General features: G+C 37.3%; 1 protein-coding gene across 1 annotated transcript in view; it reads right to left on the reverse strand.

The window, feature by feature from the left end:
- LOC109622675 (uncharacterized) overlaps positions 1–18701 on the reverse strand; it is a 517321-nt gene that overhangs the window by 403125 nt on the left and 95495 nt on the right. The gene's annotated exons all lie outside the window — the stretch shown is intronic.

Here is an 18701-nt window from a genome sequence, read left to right on the forward strand (position 1 = left end):
CTATGCATTTTTATATAGGTATACCTTATGTGAACTTTCATGTTCCGAAGTGACTTAAAAATTACAAAACAACCTCTAACAAGCTGCTTAGCAAATAGTGTTCCTTTTTATTTAAACTTTCGCTTACTCGAGCAGTTCCATTCACAAGAATGGCGACCATTTGGAATGTGAGAACTTCAGAGCGATTAATGTTGAATTTCGTCTAAATAGTAGGGTAAAAGCACTAGACTTCGCCACTGCTCTAGTCTTCGCCCCCTCCATACAAATTTCATTTTTAATATATGATTTTTAAGTTATGAAGGGGGGCGAAGTCTTGTTTTTGCCCTACTATAACAGAAAATGAAATTGAAATGTAGGTGCCGAATTGTCATCAGATATGAACTGGACTCAAAATTTCTATGATCATGAAACCGAGTTCACTTATCCCTTATCTAGCCTAACGTGTGAAAAAAACCTAGGTGCTTTTTGAAACCGTTGTAAATGAAGTTCGTCAACGTTTCTAGATTGCACATCTTCGACCGGTTGTAGATCGCATTGCTCGCAGTTGTGAATCCTGAAAAGTGATCTAGTGCAATGGCACCACATCTGCCTGAGCAACGATTGACGCCGAATGTCCGACCTTCTAGTTTCGTTGGGATCGACTATACTGGACTACACTGGCCACTGGAGGTAACCGTCGGTAGTCGCGAACACGTTTGATTTCCATTTGTCTTTCTGGTAGTATATATACATAGTTCTGTACATCGATGGTCTATTCAGGTCTATTCCGCTGGTGAATCAGTTTATCTCAATAATGGTGCATTTCAGAACGAGTTCCCCAACAACTAGCCTGCTCCCAAGTATAACGAACGAGAACGAGCGAGCACTGCTGCATCACGTTCCACTGTAGAAGCACTTTTCCTCATCGTAGGTACACACTAGCTGTTGTTAAGGGGAAGCTTACCGGGCGGGCCGGTAAAACCCGACTTCGGCGCACGTTTCGATTTTTTAAAAATTAACGAAAAGAGATATCGAAATATAAAACAAATCACGCTGTAGCTGAGATGTTGGGCTTCATTTTCATAAAAAAATATTTGATTTTACTCAAAATTTGAAAAAGTTGGACTCTCGAGAACACCAAAATTTTTGGTAGGAAAACCGCTCCCATGCCGCAAATTTTTGTGTTTGCACAACGATTTCTCCCGTAAAAATGCGTTTTATCATATAACTATGTACGGTCATTTTGCTCAGAAACTAATAACGAGTCGAATGGTATATAAATATTAGGGGGTTTCATACAAAAATCTACATTGAGAGGCATTTGTATGAAAACATTTCCAAAATTATTGCGCGCCACCGCGATCGAACAGCAGCTAACGGTTTCTTGGCTGGCCTGCGGTGGGCACCCGTGCGGATGATGGGAAACAACATGAAACGGTAAAATAATATAAAAGATTTGTCGCTATGCCCACATGGAACAAATGCATAGTTCGCGGATGTAATAAAGATGCTAGGTATATTGTAAGTTTTGCTGATTTGTTAGACCATAATCGTCGCGACCAGCCGTCGTGTGCCATAATTTGGGAAGGATAAATTAAAATACTCCTCATACGTTACTCCCAAATGATTTTTTTTATACAACACTAAGAGCAGAGTTGTGGACAAAATTCCTAAAAAAACATGTCAGAATCTTGGTCAGAATTACTGACTTAATATTTTGAGAATTTCAAGAGGAGCCTGAATTACTTACTCTAGCAGGAAAACTTGAAAGAATCTTAATAATGTTCATTGAACAATTTTGGTGGCTTTTATGATAAGAGATTTTTTTTAATTTTTATACAGAATAAATACCGAGGGAGATTATTTGTCGAATATATTCTGTCCGATTTAACCTTCAGTAATATATAGAAATAAAAAATGAATGTGAAACATCTGTCGGGATTGTTCAACACCCTATACCCTCTATATCATGCCATTTTGTTCCTATTTCCGCCGTACATATCCAAAACCGACAAAACCGACGCGATGTATATGTATATATGGAAAACATAAAACTATTAAAATCTAAAGTCTTACCCCAAAAACCCCTGACCGAGCAACTATATTCTAACTTAACCGAAAAACTTAGATGATCAGAGCTGTTTTTAACTAGTAAAAATAAAATTCTCCTGCATCCTTGTATTTTTTAATGTATGCAGGAATTCCTTCGGAAATTCTTGGAGGAATATCTTCGAAAATTCCTGAGGGTATTCCTTCGGAAATAGCTGGAGGAATTTCTTTGGAAATTCATGAAGGAATTCCATCCAAAATTCCTGGAGGAATCCCTTCGCAAATTCCTGAAGAAATTCCTTCGGAAATTCCTGAAGGGTTCCTTCGGAAATTCCTTGAGCAGTTCCTTGGGAAAATCTTGGATGAATACCTTCGGAGATTCCTGGAGGAATTCTTTCAGAAATCCATAGAGAAATTCGTGAGGAAATCCTTAGGTGAATTCCTTACGAAATTCCTGGACAAAATAATTCCAAACTTCCTGGAGGAATGCTTTTGGAAATTCCTGGAGGAATTCCTTCGGAAAGTCGTGAAGGATTTTTTTAGAAAATATTTTTTGGATTATTTTTGGAAATTCTTGCAGGAATTCCTTCGGAAATTCCTAGCGGAATTCCTGGAGGAATTCCTTCGGAGATTCCAGGAAACTCCGAGGGAATTCTTTCAGAAATTTCGGGAGGAATTCCTTCAGAAATTGCTGGACGAATCCCTTTGGAGATTCCCGGATTAATTCATTCGGAAATTCCAGGAGAAAATCCTTTAGGAATTCCTAGATGAATTCTTTCGGCAATTCCTGCAGGAATTCCATCGGAAATTTCATTGGAAATTTCTGGAGGAATGTCATCCATAATTCTTGGAGGAATCCCTTCGCAAATCCTGTAAGAATTCCTTTGGAAATTTCTGGAGAAATTCCATCGGAAATTCCTGAAGGACTTCGTTCGGAAATTACTGGAGGAATTCCATCGAAAATTCCTTGGCGAGGTCCTTTGAAAAATCTTGGATGAATACTTTCGGAAAGTTCTGGAGGAATTCTTTCAGAAATTCCGGGAGGAATTCCTTCGGAAATTGCTGGACGAATTCCTGTGGAGATACCTGGAGGAATTCATTCGGAAATTCCAGAAGGAATTTCTTTAGGAATTCCTGGAGGAACTCTTTCGGAAATTCCGGGAGGAATTGCTTCGGAAATTCCTGAAGCAATTCCTTCAAAAAAACCTGGAGGAATTCCTTTAAAAATTCCAGAAGGAATTCCTTCCAAAATTCTTGGAGGAATCCCTTCGCAAATTCCTGGAAGAATTCCTTCGGAAATTCCTGAAGGAATTCGTTCGGAAATTCCTGAAGGAATTCCTTCGGAAATTTCTGCAGGAATTCCTTCGGAAATTCCTTGGGGAGTTCCCTCGAAAAATCTTGGATGAATATCTCCGGAAATTCCTGGAGGAATTCTTTCAGAAATCTATAAATTCAGGGTGTCTACTACCTGGAAAAACCTGGAAAACCGGGAATCCTCAGGGAATTTCATTTGACAGGGAAAAACCTGGAATACTCAGGGAATATCTTGAGAACTCAGGGAATTTTACTCCGATAAAAAAAATTGGGTCGTATGAATAAAAACCTGTAAAAAATATCCATATAGAAATTTCGCTACAAGGAATTTTTCAGAAATTCCGTCAGGGTTTCTTTCTGGAACTTCTGTAGAAATACATCCTGGAATGTCTCCCTGGATTTCTTATAAAATTCCTTCCGCATTTTTGACGCATTTTTTCTTGGTATTCCTTTTTGATTTTTTTTTTCCGGAAAGGTATACTTCCAGATACCTTTCAGGATTCCTGAATTCCAAACGATTTCTCCTGGAATTTTTCACGGGGATGCTATTTCTTCACAGAGTTCCTCCAGTGTTTTGCTCAAAGAATTCTTCGTAGGATTTATACCAGGGTTTATCCCGAATACTCTAAAAGATTTTCTGTCGGGATAAATCGTTGAATTTCTTTCGGCATTTCTCATGGAAATTTTACGCGATCCCTACCGGTGTTTCTTTTGGGACTTCCCCAGAAGATTTTCCCAGAATTTCTTTCAGAGTTGCTAAAGGGGTTATTTTTGGGGTTTCTATTAAAGTTCCTCCAAGGGTTTCTGGAGGAGTTTCCACGAATTTACTGCAAGAGTTCCTCAAAAGAATTCTTTCATTTTTTTCCTGTGATATCTTCAAACAATTGCTTTGGGCTTTGTTCGAGATGTTCTTCCTGGACACGAGAGAACAGGAATCTCTTAAAAGTTTTCGCGAGGTTTATTTTGAAGTTTTATCTGAGATTACTCTCGGAGTATCTCCTGGAATTTCTCTCAGCAGATTCCTTCCGATATTGGTCATGAGATGTCTCTCAGAGTTTTTCTTAATTTATCCTGGGCTTTCTTCCAGAGTGCCTTCTGGGATTTCCACAGGAGTTTTTGCTGATATTTCTCATTGAATACTTCTCTTGCATTCTTTCAGAGCCAGGCTGTTCCTTGTAGTTGTTCCGGATTTCTTGCAGTAATCCACCTGAGATTTTTTACAGATATTCTCTGCATTATTCCCAAAATTGTTCCCGGAATCTTTACCAGATATTGTCCTGAGATGCCGGATACTCCTTTAGGGATTTCTCTCAAAGTTATTGCAGGGATTCTTCTACGGGGTTTCCTCAGAATGTCTCCTGAGATAACTTACGAAATATGTATTGGAAATTCCTAGAGAAATATTCGAGGGAATTCAAATAAAGTCTTGCGAGAAACTCCGCAACCTGAAAAAAATGAGACATCTCGAAAAAAGTTCTAGGTGATAGTAATCCCGAGAAGAAATATTAACCGTTATGTGTCCGACAAACTTTTTGCTTTTTTCTACACCGTGCTTTTTAAACGGGCGCTGGGTACCCTGTCGGCCACATAAGGGTTAAGGACATCCAAGGAGGAATTCTGAAAACCTGATGGAATCCTAAGAGCAACTACGGACGAAGTTCCGCGAGGAAAACAGGAGACATATCGGAAAACTATCGGTAATAATCCCGACATAAACTATTGGATAGCTATCCCGGAAAACCACTAAAAAATACGGACACTACACTGGCTTCAGCCGGGCGGGTGTACCGATTGAACGAAACTTAACACGGAGTGGCTTCGGATAAGAAGCTTCGCTCGGAGCGGGAATCGAATCCTCATCCATCCGGACTCTAACCACATGGCTACGAGGCTCAACCAATGACATTCTTGATGAAACTTTGAATAGTTTTGGATGGATTTTCAGGAGGAATCCTGCGGAAAGCCAGGAAGAAACTTTGGAAGAAATTCCAGGAATCACGCTCAGATAACTTGTAAGAATATTTGAAGAGTAGAGGAACTTACGTATTCTCAGACGTTTTGTTCTCTTCGTCATGAGGTTTTTTTTTTGAAACCTGTTGAACTCACAGTTGGCATCAAATCCTTCCCAACCAAGCTGAATATGATCAAGTTTCAGGCAATTTGGCCGACATAAATCCCTCATGACGAAGAGAACAATCCTGCCGATGATACCCTAAGTCACCCTTTATAATTTTTAGAAAATTTGGGATATTTTTTTAATTATAAACTTTTAAAATTTCATCTGGAAAAACCTGGAAAACTCAGGGAATTTTATTTTGTGTTGTGAGAAGACACCCTGAAATTCCTGAGAAAATCCTTGGATGAATTCCTTAGGACATTCCTGGAAAAAAAATCATTCTAAACTTCTTAGAGGAATGCTTTTTATGATTCCTGGAGGAATTCCTTCGGAAATTACTGGACGATTTCCTTTGGAAATTCCAGGAGGAATTCCTTCGGAAATTGCTGGAATAATTTCTTCGGAAATTATTGGACGAATTCCTTCGGAAATTCCTGGAGGTGTTCTTTCGGAATGTCTTTTTGGATTTTATTTTTGGAAATTCCAAGAGGAATTCCCACGAATATTCATGGAGGAATTGCTTTACAAATTCCATTAGGAATTCCTTCAAAAATTCCTGGAGGAACTCTTTCGGAAATTCCGGGAGGAATTCATTTGGAAATTCCAGGAAAAATTCCTTTAGGAATTCCTAGATGAATTCTTTCGGAAATACCTGCAGGAATTCCATCGGAAATTGCTGGACGAATTCCATTGGAAATTTCTGGAGGAATGCCATCCATAATTCTTGGAGGAATCCCTTCGCAAATCCTGTAAGAATTCCTTTGGAAATTTCTGGAGAAATTCCATCGGAAATTCCTGAAGGACTTCGTTCGGAAATTACTGGAGGAATTCCATCGAAAATTCCTTGGCGAGGCCCTTCGAAAAATCTTGGATAAATACTTTCGGAAAGTTCTGGAGGAATTCTTTTAGAAATTCCGGGAGGAATTCCTTCGGAAATTGCTGGACGAATTCCTGTGGAGATTCCTGGAGGAATTCATTCGGAAATTCCAGAAGGAATTTCTTTAGGAATTCCTGGAGGAATTCTTTCGAAAATTCCGGGAGGAATTGCTTCGGAAATTCCTGAAGCAATTCCTTCAAAAAATCCTGGAGGAATTCCTTAAAAAATTCCAGAAGGAATTCCTTCCAAAATTCTTGGAGGAATCCCTTCGCAAATTCCTGGAATAATTCCTTCGGAAATTCCTGAAGGAATTCGTTCGGAAACTTGTTCGGAAATTCCTGAAGGAATTCCTTCGGAAATTTCTGCAGGAATTCCTTCGGAAATTCCTTGGGGAGTTCCCTCGAAAAATCTTGGATGAATACCTCCGGAAATTCCTGGAGGAATTCTTTCAGAAATCTATAGAGAAATTCCTGAGAAAATCCTTGGATGAATTCCTTAGGACATTCCTGGGAAAAAATCATTCTAAACTTCTTAGAGGAATGCTTTTTATGATTCCTGGAGGAATTCCTTCGGAAATTTCTGGACGATTTCGTTTGGAAATTCCAGGAGGAATTCCTTCGGAAATTGCTGGAATAATTTCTTCGGAAATTATTGGACGAATTCCTTCGGAAATTCCTGGAGGTCTTCTTTCGGTACGTCTTTTTGGATTTTATTTTTGGAAATTCCAAGAGGAATTCCCTCGAATATTCATGGAGGAATTGCTTTACAAATTCCATCAGGTATTCCTTCAAAAATTCCTGGAGGAATTCTTTCGGAAATTCCGGGAGGCATTTCTTCGGAAATTGCTGGACGAATTCGTTTGAAGATTCATGGAGGGTTTCCTTTGGAAATTCCTGCAGGAATTCTTTCTGAAATTCTTAGGGGAATTTCTTCGGAATTTCCTGGAGAAATCCCTCCGGAATCTCTCGGATGCATTCCTTCTGAAATTCGTGGATCAATTATTTCGGAAATTCCTGGAGGAATTCCTTCGGAAATTCTTGGAGGATTTTTTTTAAATTCCGGAGGAATTCCATTGGAAATTCCTGGAGAAATTCCTTTGGAAATTCTTTCGGAAATTCCTGGAGAAACTATTTTGGAAATTCCTGAAGGATTTTTTTTTGAAATTCCTGGAAGAATTCCTTCAGACATTCCAGGAGAAATTCTGTCGGAAATTCCTGGAGAAATTCCTTTGGAAATTTCCAAAGGAATTTTTCCATGCATTTCCGATGTAATTCCGCCTGGAATTTTGCGAAGGATTTTCCGAATGAATTCCTCCATGTATTTCCGAGAGAATTCCTCCAGGAATTTCCGTGGCAATTCCTCCAGGAATTTCGGGGGGAAATCCTCCAGGAACTTCCGGAGAAATTCATCCAGGAAATTTCAGAAAAAATCCTCCACAAATTTCTGGAGGAATTACTCTAGGAATTTCCGGAGGAATTCCTCCAGGAATTTCCGAAGGAATTCTTCCAGGAATTTTCAAGGGAATTCCTCTTAGGATTTTCAAAGGATTTCCTCCTGGAATTTCCGAAGGAATTCCTTCATGAATGTCCGAAGAAATCCCTCCATGAAATTTCGAAGGAATTCCTCCATGAATTGCCGAACAAATTCCTCCAGGAATTTTGCTAAGGAATTTCAAAAGGATTTTCCGAAGGAATGCCTCCATGAATTTCCGAAGGAATTCCTCCAGAAATTTTCCGACGGAATTCCTCTACGAATTTCCGAAGAAATTCTTCTAGGAATTTTCAAAGGAATTCCTCTTGGAATTTTTAAAGAATTTTTCCTCTGGAACTTCCGAAGGAATTCCTCCATGAATGTCCGAAGGAATTCCTACATGAATTTCCAAAGGAATTCCTCCACAAATTTTCTGACGGAATCCCTCCACGAATTTCCGAAGGACCTCCAGGAATTTTGCGAAGGACATCCTAAAGCATTTTCCAAAGGAGTTCCTCCATGAATTTCCGAAGGAATTGCTCCAGAAATTTTCCGAAAGAATTCATTTACGAATTTCTGAAGAAATTCTTCCACGAATTTTCAAAGGAATTCCTCCAGGAATTTCCTGAGAAATTCCTCCATGAATTTCCTGATGAGTTTCTTCAGAAATTTCTGGAGGAAATTCTCCAGGAATTTCCGAAGGAGATCCTCCAGGAATTTTCAAAGAAATTCCTTCTGCAATTTCCGAAGGAACTCCTCCTGGAATTTCCGAAGGAATTCCTTCATAAATTTCCGAAGGAATTCCTTCAGGAATTTCCGAAGGAAATCTTCCAGCAATTTCCGAAGGAATCCCTCCTGGAATTTCCGAGGGGATTCCTGCAGTAATTTCTGGTGGAATTCCTCCAGGGATTTTCAAAGGAATTTCACTTGGAATTTTCAAAGGATTTCCTGCCGGAATTTCCGAAGGAATTCTTTCATGAATATCCGAAGGAATTCCACCAGGAATTTTCGAAAGAATTTCTCCAGGAATTCCATCACGAATTTCTGAAGGAGTTCCTTCATAAATTTCAGAAGGAATTCCTCCAGGATTTTTGCGAAGGAATCGCTCAAGGATTATCTGAAGGAATTCCTCCATTAATTTCCGAAGGAATTCCTCCAGAAATTTCAGGATGAAATTTATCCAGGTATTTCCGAAGGAATTACTCCAGTAATTTCCGAAGAAATTCCTCCAGGAATTCCCGCAGGAAATCCTCCACGAATTCTCGAAGGAATTCCTCCAAGAATTTCCGAGGGAATTCCTCCAGAATTTTCCCGAAGAATTCCTCCATGAGTTTCCGGAGGAGTTTGTCCAGGAATTTCCGTAGGAATTCCTCCAGGAATTTTCAAAGGAATTTCTCCTGGAATTTCCAAAAGATTTCCTCCTGAATTTCCGAAGGAATTCCTCTACGAATTTCCAAAGAAATCCCTCCCGGAATTTCCAAAGAAATTTCTTATCGATTTGCCTAGAGATACCTCCAAAAATTTCCGAATGAATTCCTTCAAAAATTTTTGACGGTTGTCCTCAAAATATTTCCTTAGGATTTTCTCACATAATCCCCAAACGTGTTTCTGAAGGAATGTTTGAAGAAGTTTCTCAAGTTTTCGTAGAAGTTCCGCAATACATTTTTGAAGGAATTTCTTGAGGAATTTCCGAAGAAATTTCTCAAGGATCTTTCGCTGGAATTCCTTGAGGAATTTCGTAAAGATTAATAAAAAAACGAAAAAATTCCTCAACGAACTTATCAAACAATTTCTCACGAAATTTCCGAAGGTATTCCATAAGACATTTCAGACATATGTCAAAAAAATTTCCAAGCAAACTCCTTTAACAATTTCCGAATTTTCCTAATCAAGGCATTTTCAAAGGACTTCTTCAAAGAATTTCCGAATGAGTTCCCCTAGGAAATAAAAAATCACAAAAAGCATTTCTTCAGGAATTTCCGAAATATTTTTTCAAGGAAGTTTTGAAATAATTTTAAAGAAATTCATTATGGAATTTCAGAAGGGATATCTCATGAGACTTTTAGTGTTTTTTTTCAATATTTTCGAAAGAATTGCTTCAGGAATTTGGGAAAGAATTCTCACAGAAATTTCCGGATGAATTCCTCCAAGAATTTTTGAAGGTATTCCTCAAGGAATTTTCGGAAGAATTTTTCACGAAAACTCCGAAGAAGTTCCTCAAGGAATATTTTATATCTATTTCAAAGAAATTCCTCAAGGAATTCCCGAAGAATCTTCTAAAGGAAATCGTAGAAGAACTCTCGAAGGAATGTTTTATGGAATTTCTCAAGGAGCTTTAGAAATGAAGGAATTCCTCAAGAAATTTTTGAAGAATTTGTCAAGGAATTTTCGGTGGAATTATTCAAGGATTTTCGAAATAAATTCCTGAAATTATTTTTTAATTGATTCCTTTGAAAATTTCCGAATGCATTCCTCTAGCAACTTCCAAAGATATTCCTCCAGGAATTTCCGAAGGTATTCCTTTAGAAATTTTCAAAGATTTTTTTCCGGTAATTTCTAAGGAATTCATTAAAGGATTTTTCGAAGAAATTTCTTCAAAAAATTCTAATTGTATTCCTCAAGGAAAGGAATCTTAGTTTGATTGGATTTTTTGAAAGAATTCCCGGAGAAATTCTTAAAGTATTTTCTGGAGCTTCTCAAACGGATTTCTGGTGGAATTAAGAATGATATTTGTAAAAAATTACTGGAGATATTCTCAAAAGAATGCATGGTGAAATTCGTAATAAAACATCTGGAGGAATTATTGATAAAATTTCCGAAGGTATTGCCAACGGAATTACTGCAAGTTTTCCGAAGGTAATTTCTGCTGGAATATCTACATTAAAATAACCTGGAAAAATAATAGAGAAATTTCTGGAGAAACTGCTGGATAAATTCAAATTCATGATGGCATTTGTTAAGAAATTCCTGAAGCAATATCTTGAGGAATTCCTCAGGATTATAGTCATATATGATTCTTCCATTGAACCATTCCTGTTAATCACACATATTTCATACTTCACTTTTATTTTTTTCAATGATGAAGTATTTGAACTCCTTGTTACTGCAATTTGGTTTTCAGTGTAAGGGTGCTCGCCTCCCCCTGGCCGAAAAGCTGGCTATGCCCTTGAAAGCAAATATAAAATTGGCATGCGTGCGCATGAAAAAAAAGCGTAGAAAAACCTATCACAATCAACCAATATGCGAAGATCCCTAAAATTGTGTTCTTTGGAAATTTAAAGGTTAGTGGCAATTATGTAACAGCTTCTTCAAAATCAGCCTACCATATCGTTACCGCAACGGAATCAGGTTCAGATTTTTCAAAAATGCGCAATTTCTCTTGGAATTCATGGCCAACTGAAATATTTTTAAGGAAATCCTGAGTTATCAATAGTCAGAAAAAAATCAGATTAGCATGAGCACAGTTGACCGAAAAATTCGTACTACCGTAATCCGGGGTAGCATTGAAATTCCCCAAGAAAATTCCTACAGGACGTTCCTAAAGGAAATTCCTAAAGGAAATTCGTAAGGGAATTTCCGAAAGGAAATTCGTAAGGAAAATTCCGAAAGGAAATTCCTAAAGGAAATTCCTAAAGGAAATTCCTAAAGAAAATTACGAAAAAAAATTCCTGTAGGTAATTCCGAGAGAAAATTCCTAAAGGAAATTCCAAAAGGAAATTCCTAAAGGAAGTTCCGAAAGGAAATTCCTAAAGGAAGTTCCGAAAGGAAATTCCTAAAGGAAGTTCCGAAAGGAAATTCCTGAAGGAAGTTCCGAAAGGAAATTCCTAAAGGAAATTCCGAACGGAAATTCCTAAAGGAAATTCCTTAAGGAAATTCCTAAAGGAAATTCCTAAAGAAAATTCCGAAAGGAAATTCCTAAAGGAAATTCCGAAAAGAAATTCCTAATGGAAAGAATTCTGGTGAATATTTGAGTTCAATGAGCTTGCCCGAGGGTTTGTTGAAGTATTAGTGAATTTCTATTGATTTTTATGATGACCTGGGATTTCTGGTGGATATTTTAGTTCAATGAGCTTGATCGAGAGTTTGTTGAAGTATTTGTAAATATTTGTAGGTTTTTATGATGACCTGGGAATTCTGGTGAATATTTGAGTTCAATGAGCTTGCTTGAGGGTTTATTGAAGTATTTGTGAATTTTCGTTGATTTTTATGATTGCTTGGGAATTCTGGTGAATATTTGAGTTTAATCATCTTGCTCGAGGGTTCTTGAAGTATTTGTGAATATTTGTTGATTTTTATGATGGCCTGAGAATTCTGGTGAATATTTGAGTTGAATGAGCTTGCTCGAGGGTTTGTTGAAGTATTTGGGAATATTTGTTGATTTTTATGATGACCTGGGAATTCTGGTGAATATTTGAATTCAATGAACAATCCTCGAGCAATCTCAGTGAACTCAAATATTCATTAGTATTCCTAAATAATCACAAAAAATCGAGGAATACTCTATAACTCTTCAAGAATCCTCAAACAATCTCAGTGAACTCAAATATTCATCTGAATTTTTCAATTATCGTAAAATCGAGGAAAACTTCTAACATTCTTCAAGAATCCTCGAATAAGCTCAGCAGGCTCAAATATTCATTATATTCCTAAATAATCACAAAAAGTCGGGGATTATTCTCAAATTCTTCAAGAATTCTTGAATAAGCTCAGTGTACTCAAATATTCATTAGAATTCTTAAATAATTACAAAAAAATCGAGGAATACTCTAAAACTCTTCAAGAATCCTCGATCAAGCTCAGTGAACTCAAATATGCATCTGAATTTTTCAGTTATCGTAAAATCGAGGAAAACTCCTAACATTCTTCAAGAATCCTCGAATAAGCTTAGCAGGCTCAAATATTCATTATATTCCTAAATAATCACAAAAAGTCGAGGGATATTCTCAAATTCTTCTAGAATTCTCGAGCAAGCTCAATGTACTCAAACATTCATTAGAATTCCTAAATAGTCACAAAAAGTCGAGGAATATTCTCAAATTCTTCAAGAATTCTCGAGCAAGCTCAGTGTACTCAAATATTCATTAGAATTCCTAAATAATCACAAAAAATCGAGGAATACTCTTAAACTCTTCAAGAATCCTCGAGCAAGCTCAGTGAACTCAAATATTCATCTGAATTTCTCAGTTATCGTAAAATCGAGGAAAACTCCTAACATTCTTCAAGAATCCTCGATTAAGCTTAGCAGGCTCAAATATTCATTAGTATTCCTAAATAATCACAAAAAGTCGAGGAATATTCTCAAATTCTTCAAGAATTCTCGAGAAAGCTCAGTGTACTCAAATATTCATTAGAATTCCTAAATAATCACAAAAAATTGAGGAATACTTTTAAACTCTTCAAGAATCCTCGAGCAAGCTCAGTGAACTCAAATATTCATCTGAATTTTTCAGTTATCGTAAAATCGAGGAAAACTCCTAACATTCTTCAAGAATCCCCGAATAAGCTTAGCAGGCTCAAATATTCATTAGTATTCCTAAAGAATCCTCGAATAAGCTCAGCAGGCTCAAATATTCACTAGAATTCTTAAATAATCACAAAAAGTCGAGGAATATTCTCAAATTCTTCAAGAGTCCTCGAGCAAGCTCAGTGAACTCAAATATTCATCTGAATTTTTCAATTATCGTGAAATCGAGGAAAACTTCTAACATTCTTCAAGAATCCTCGAATAAGCTCAGCAGGCTCAAATATTCATTAGAATTCTTAAATAATCACAAAAAATCGAGGAATACTCTTAAACTCTTCAAGAACCCTCGAATAAGCTCAGTGAACTCAAATATTCATCTGAATTTTTCAGTTATCGAAAAATCGAGGAAAACTCCTAACATTCTTCAAGAATCCCCGAATAAGCTCAGCAGGCTCAAATATTTATTAGTATTCCTAAATAATCACAAAAAGTCGAGGAATATTCTCAAATTCTTCAAGAATTCTCGAGCAAGCTCAGTGTACTCAAATATTCATTAGAATTAATAAATAATCACAAAAAATCGAGGAATACTCTTAAACTCTTCAAGAATCCTCGAGCATGTTCAGTGAACTCAAATATTCATCTGAATTTCTCAGCTGTCGTAAAATCGAGGAAAACTCCTAACATTCTTCAAGAATCTCCGAATAAGCTTAGCAGGCTCAAATATTCATTAGTATTCCTAAATAATCACAAAAAGTCGAGGAATACTCTCAAATTCTTCGAGAATTCTCGAGAAAGCTCAGTGTACTCAAATATTCATTAGAATTCCTAAATAATCACAAAAAATCGAGGAATACTCCTAACATTCTTCAAGAATCCTCGAGCAAGCTCAGTGTATCTACTCAAATATTCATCTGAATTTCTCAGCTGTCGTAAAATCGAGGAAAACTCCTAACATTCTTCAAGAATCCCCGAATAAGCTTAGCAGGCTCAAATATTCATTAGTATTCCTAAAGAATCCTCGAATAAGCTCAGCAGGCTCAAATATTCATTAGAATTCTTAAATAATCACAAAAAGTCGAGGAATATTCTCAAATTCTTCAAGAGTCCTCGAGCAAGCTCAGTGAACTCAAATATTCATCTGAATTTTTCAATTATCGTGAAATCGAGGAAAACTTCTAACATTCTTCAAGAATCCTCGAATAAGCTCAGCAGGCTCAAATATTCATTAGTATTCCTAAATAATCACAAAAAGTCGAAGAATATTCTCAAATTCTTCAAGAATTCTCGAGCAGCTCAGTGAACTCAAATATTCATCTGAATTTTTCAGTTATCGTAAAATCGAGGAAAACTCCTAACATTCTTCAAGAATCCTCGAATAAGCTCAGAAGGCTCAAATATTCATTAGTATTCCTAAATAATCACAAAAAGTCGAGGAATATTCTCAAATTCTTCTAGAATTCTCGAGCAAGCTCAGTGTACTCAAATATTCATTAGTATTCTTAAATAATCACAAAAAATCGAGAAATACTCTAAAACTCTTCAAGAATCCTCGAGCAAACTCAGTTAACTCAAATATTCATCAGAACTTTTCAATTATCGTAAAATCGAGGAAAACTCCTAACATTCTTCAAGAACCCTCGAAAAAGCTCAGCAGGCTCAAATATTCATTAGTATTCCTAAATAATCACAAAATATCGGGGAATACTCTAAAACTCTTCAAGAATCCTCGAGCAAGCTCAGTAAACTCAAATATTCATCTGAATTTTTCAATTTTCGTAAAATCGAGGAAAACTCCTAACATTCTTCAAGAATCCTCGAATAAGCTCAGCAGGCTCAAATATTCATTAGAGTTTCTAAATAATCACAAAAAGTCGAGGAATATTCTCAAACTCTTCAAGAATCCTCGAATAAGCTCAGCAGGCTCAAATATTCATTAGTATTCCTAAATAATCACAAAATATCGGGGAATACTCTAAAACTCTTCAAGAATCCTCGAGCAAGCTCAGTAAACTCAAATATTCATCTGAATTTTTCAATTTTCGTAAAATCGAGGAAAACTCCTAACATTCTTCAAGAATCCTCGAATAAGCTCAGCAGGCTCAAATATCCATTAGAGTTTCTAAATAATCACAAAAAGTCGAGGAATATTCTCAAACTCTTCAAGAATCCCCGAATAAGCTTAGCAGGCTCAAATATTCATTAGTATTCCTAAAGAATCCTCGAATAAGCTCAGCAGGCTCAAATATTCATTAGAATTCTTAAATAATCACAAAAAGTCGAGGAATATTCTCAAATTCTTCAAGAGTCCTCGAGCAAGCTCAGTGAACTCAAATATTCATCTGAATTTTTCAATTATCGTGAAATCGAGGAAAACTTCTAACATTCTTCAAGAATCCTCGAATAAGCTCAGCAGGCTCAAATATTCATTAGTATTCCTAAATAATCACAAAAAGTCGAAGAATATTCTCAAATTCTTCAAGAATTCTCGAGCAGCTCAGTGAACTCAAATATTCATCTGAATTTTTCAGTTATCGTAAAATCGAGGAAAACTCCTAACATTCTTCAAGAATCCTCGAATAAGCTCAGAAGGCTCAAATATTCATTAGTATTCCTAAATAATCACAAAAAGTCGAGGAATATTCTCAAATTCTTCTAGAATTCTCGAGCAAGCTCAGTGTACTCAAATATTCATTAGAATTCTTAAATAATCACAAAAACTCGAGGAATACTCTAAAACTCTTCAAGAATCCTCGAGCAAACTCAGTTAACTCAAATATTCATCAGAACTTTTCAATTATCGTAAAATCGAGGAAAACTCCTAACATTCTTCAAGAATCCTCGAATAAGCTCAGCAGGCTCAAATATTCATTAGAATTCCTAAATAATCACAAATAATCACAAAAAAGATCCTGGACCGTTCGGAAATCGAATCCAGTACTTTCAGCATGGTCCTTCTAAATATTGGTTAACCGCGCGTTTACCGCTGCGAGATTTCTTCAATCCTATTTATATTCCCCAAAATGATCCTCAGCTGAACTTATCATCATAACTCGTGTAACTTATGATCTCGCCCTAAAAACTAAATCTTGGTAACCATGTATGTAGCTCGTTGTTTCTGTGCAGAATAGCAGGTAAACATGAAAATTTAACCTATTGGCACATAGAGGACAGTCTCCTCTTGATCAAGCTGGCGTTTAAATTTTTGTTTATTCATTTATCTACTCGGTAGCATCGTGCTACACACTTGGTTACCAATGGCTTTTAGGCCCTTATCACGAATTACGCGAGATATCGTGTTTTTTTTTTCATCAGAAATACCGCGCATACCTTTCTCAGCCTACTCAATAATAAAAATGTTTTTTTTTTTTCAATATTGTACTGCACTGCCGTGAATCGCATATCAGTCCCATCTTTGCTGGATTTCCTATGCAAATGGGACAAATATGCGATTCACGGCAGTGCAATATAAATACGAGTACCATTCCTGAAACACCATATTTGAGTAACCATTGTTTATTTGTCTAGATGCATTATTCCTATTACAAAATCATCCGTGTACTGCACGTGCATTGACCAACATGCAATCAATTACATATTTTTTCTGAAATCAATTTGTGTCCAACTATTTTACCGGATCAACGTCAGTGAGGCAAATCTGCTGCTTTGTTTCGCTGCATCATCCGCACGGGTGCCCACCGCAGGCCAGCCAAGAAACCGTTAGCTGCTGTTCGATCGCGGTGGCACGCAATAATTTTGGAAATGTTTTCATACAAATGCCTCTCAATGTAGATTTTTGTATGAAACCCCCTAATATTTATATACCATTCGACTCGTTATTAGTTTCTGAGCAAAATGACCGTACATAGTTATATGATAAAACGCATTTTTACGGGAGAAATCGTTGTGCAAACACAAAAATTTGCGGCATGGGAGCGGTTTTCCTACCAAAAATTTTGGTGTTCTCGAGAGTCCAACTTTTTCAAATTTTGAGTAAAATCAAATATTTTTTTATGAAAATGAAGCCCAACATCTCAGCTACAGCGTGATTTGTTTTATATTTCGATATCTCTTTTCGTTAATTTTTAAAAAATCGAAACGTGCGCCGAAGTCGGGTTTTACCGGCCCGCCCGGTAAGCTTCCCCTTAATGTATGCTGATGGCGGGCTGACCCACCATCGTCGTCGTCGTCGTTGTTGCCGTTGTCGTTGATGTTTGGAGAATTGATAGTGCGAGCAACAAATATCAATTAAGATCGCGCTTCGGATGATTGGAAGAGAATGATTTCGCTTGCACGAAAATATACCCCGTTGACGTAGGTGCTACTGATTTGGGGTTGTTTTGCATATTAACACTGGGGTTATGGGTGTTTGAGATCCGCGTGGACCCAAGACGGTTCATTCTTCTTTTTGACGTAACGTCCCAGTTAGAGCAAAGCATACTTCTTAGCTTCTTCAGTTAAATGTTAATAGAGAGCATCCTTTGGTAATTTACCATTTCCTAATCCGTGGTAAAATCGTGTGGTAGATACGATGGTACAGTATGCCCAAGGAAGTCAAGAATATGTCCATTACGAACGTGTTAACGATACCACTAATCCAGGTAACATGTCATGGTAAAGGCTGAGGCATCTTCCCGGCAACTCCTATCACTAGCTTCTTGTAGAGTCCCTATAATTAGAGTCTGGCGGACTGACACTTTCGACCGGAGCCAATCGAGCATGACGTCATAGTGTCCTCACCGATAAATGCTACTTCGTGACGTCATGCTCGATTGGCTCCGATCGAAAGTGATAGTCCGCCAGACTCTTACTAGACTGACTCTAGCTTCTTGTGGTATCGGTAAGGCTGCGAACAACCTTGGGGAAGATCGGGTAAAACCGTAAAACACCAATTCAGATTGGAACTTTGGTCGTAGGCTGATAGGGGGTGGTGGGATTGCTTCTGCAAGCCTAAGCGTCTCGACTGATCAACATCCAAGTACCAGTGAAGAACTCTAAGCTCAACTGTGCTCCATGGTCCTTCGGAAAGTAGACTAATGTAACGAGCCCCGCGAACAATACAGTCAAATTCGGCCAATTTGTGTGCTTTGTAGACGACGTGCAAAACGTTTATAAGACCGGTGGTCTTCTACGGAACACCATGTAAGCATTCGGAGTAGGGTGGCCCAGACTTATATGAAAAACATAAAATTCGATAAATGCAAAGTCTTACACCCTGAATCAGATGTTTTGGACTCCCAGGTCCGGTCAAAATATTAGCAAAATCGATAAAGTCCCCAGGCAACCAGTAATCGTAAGATGTTGCATAAAATGATAAAGTGAGGCCATATATGCCTTATGCGTGCATGTCTCCATTAAGGCGCATGTAAAATGTACGAATATCGCCTCCACTTTAACATCTTATTCAACATCTTATACGATCACTGGTTGAC

This window comes from Aedes albopictus, chromosome 2 (assembly GCF_035046485.1).
Source record: "Aedes albopictus strain Foshan chromosome 2, AalbF5, whole genome shotgun sequence".
NCBI classification, from domain to species: Eukaryota; Metazoa; Arthropoda; class Insecta; order Diptera; family Culicidae; genus Aedes; species Aedes albopictus.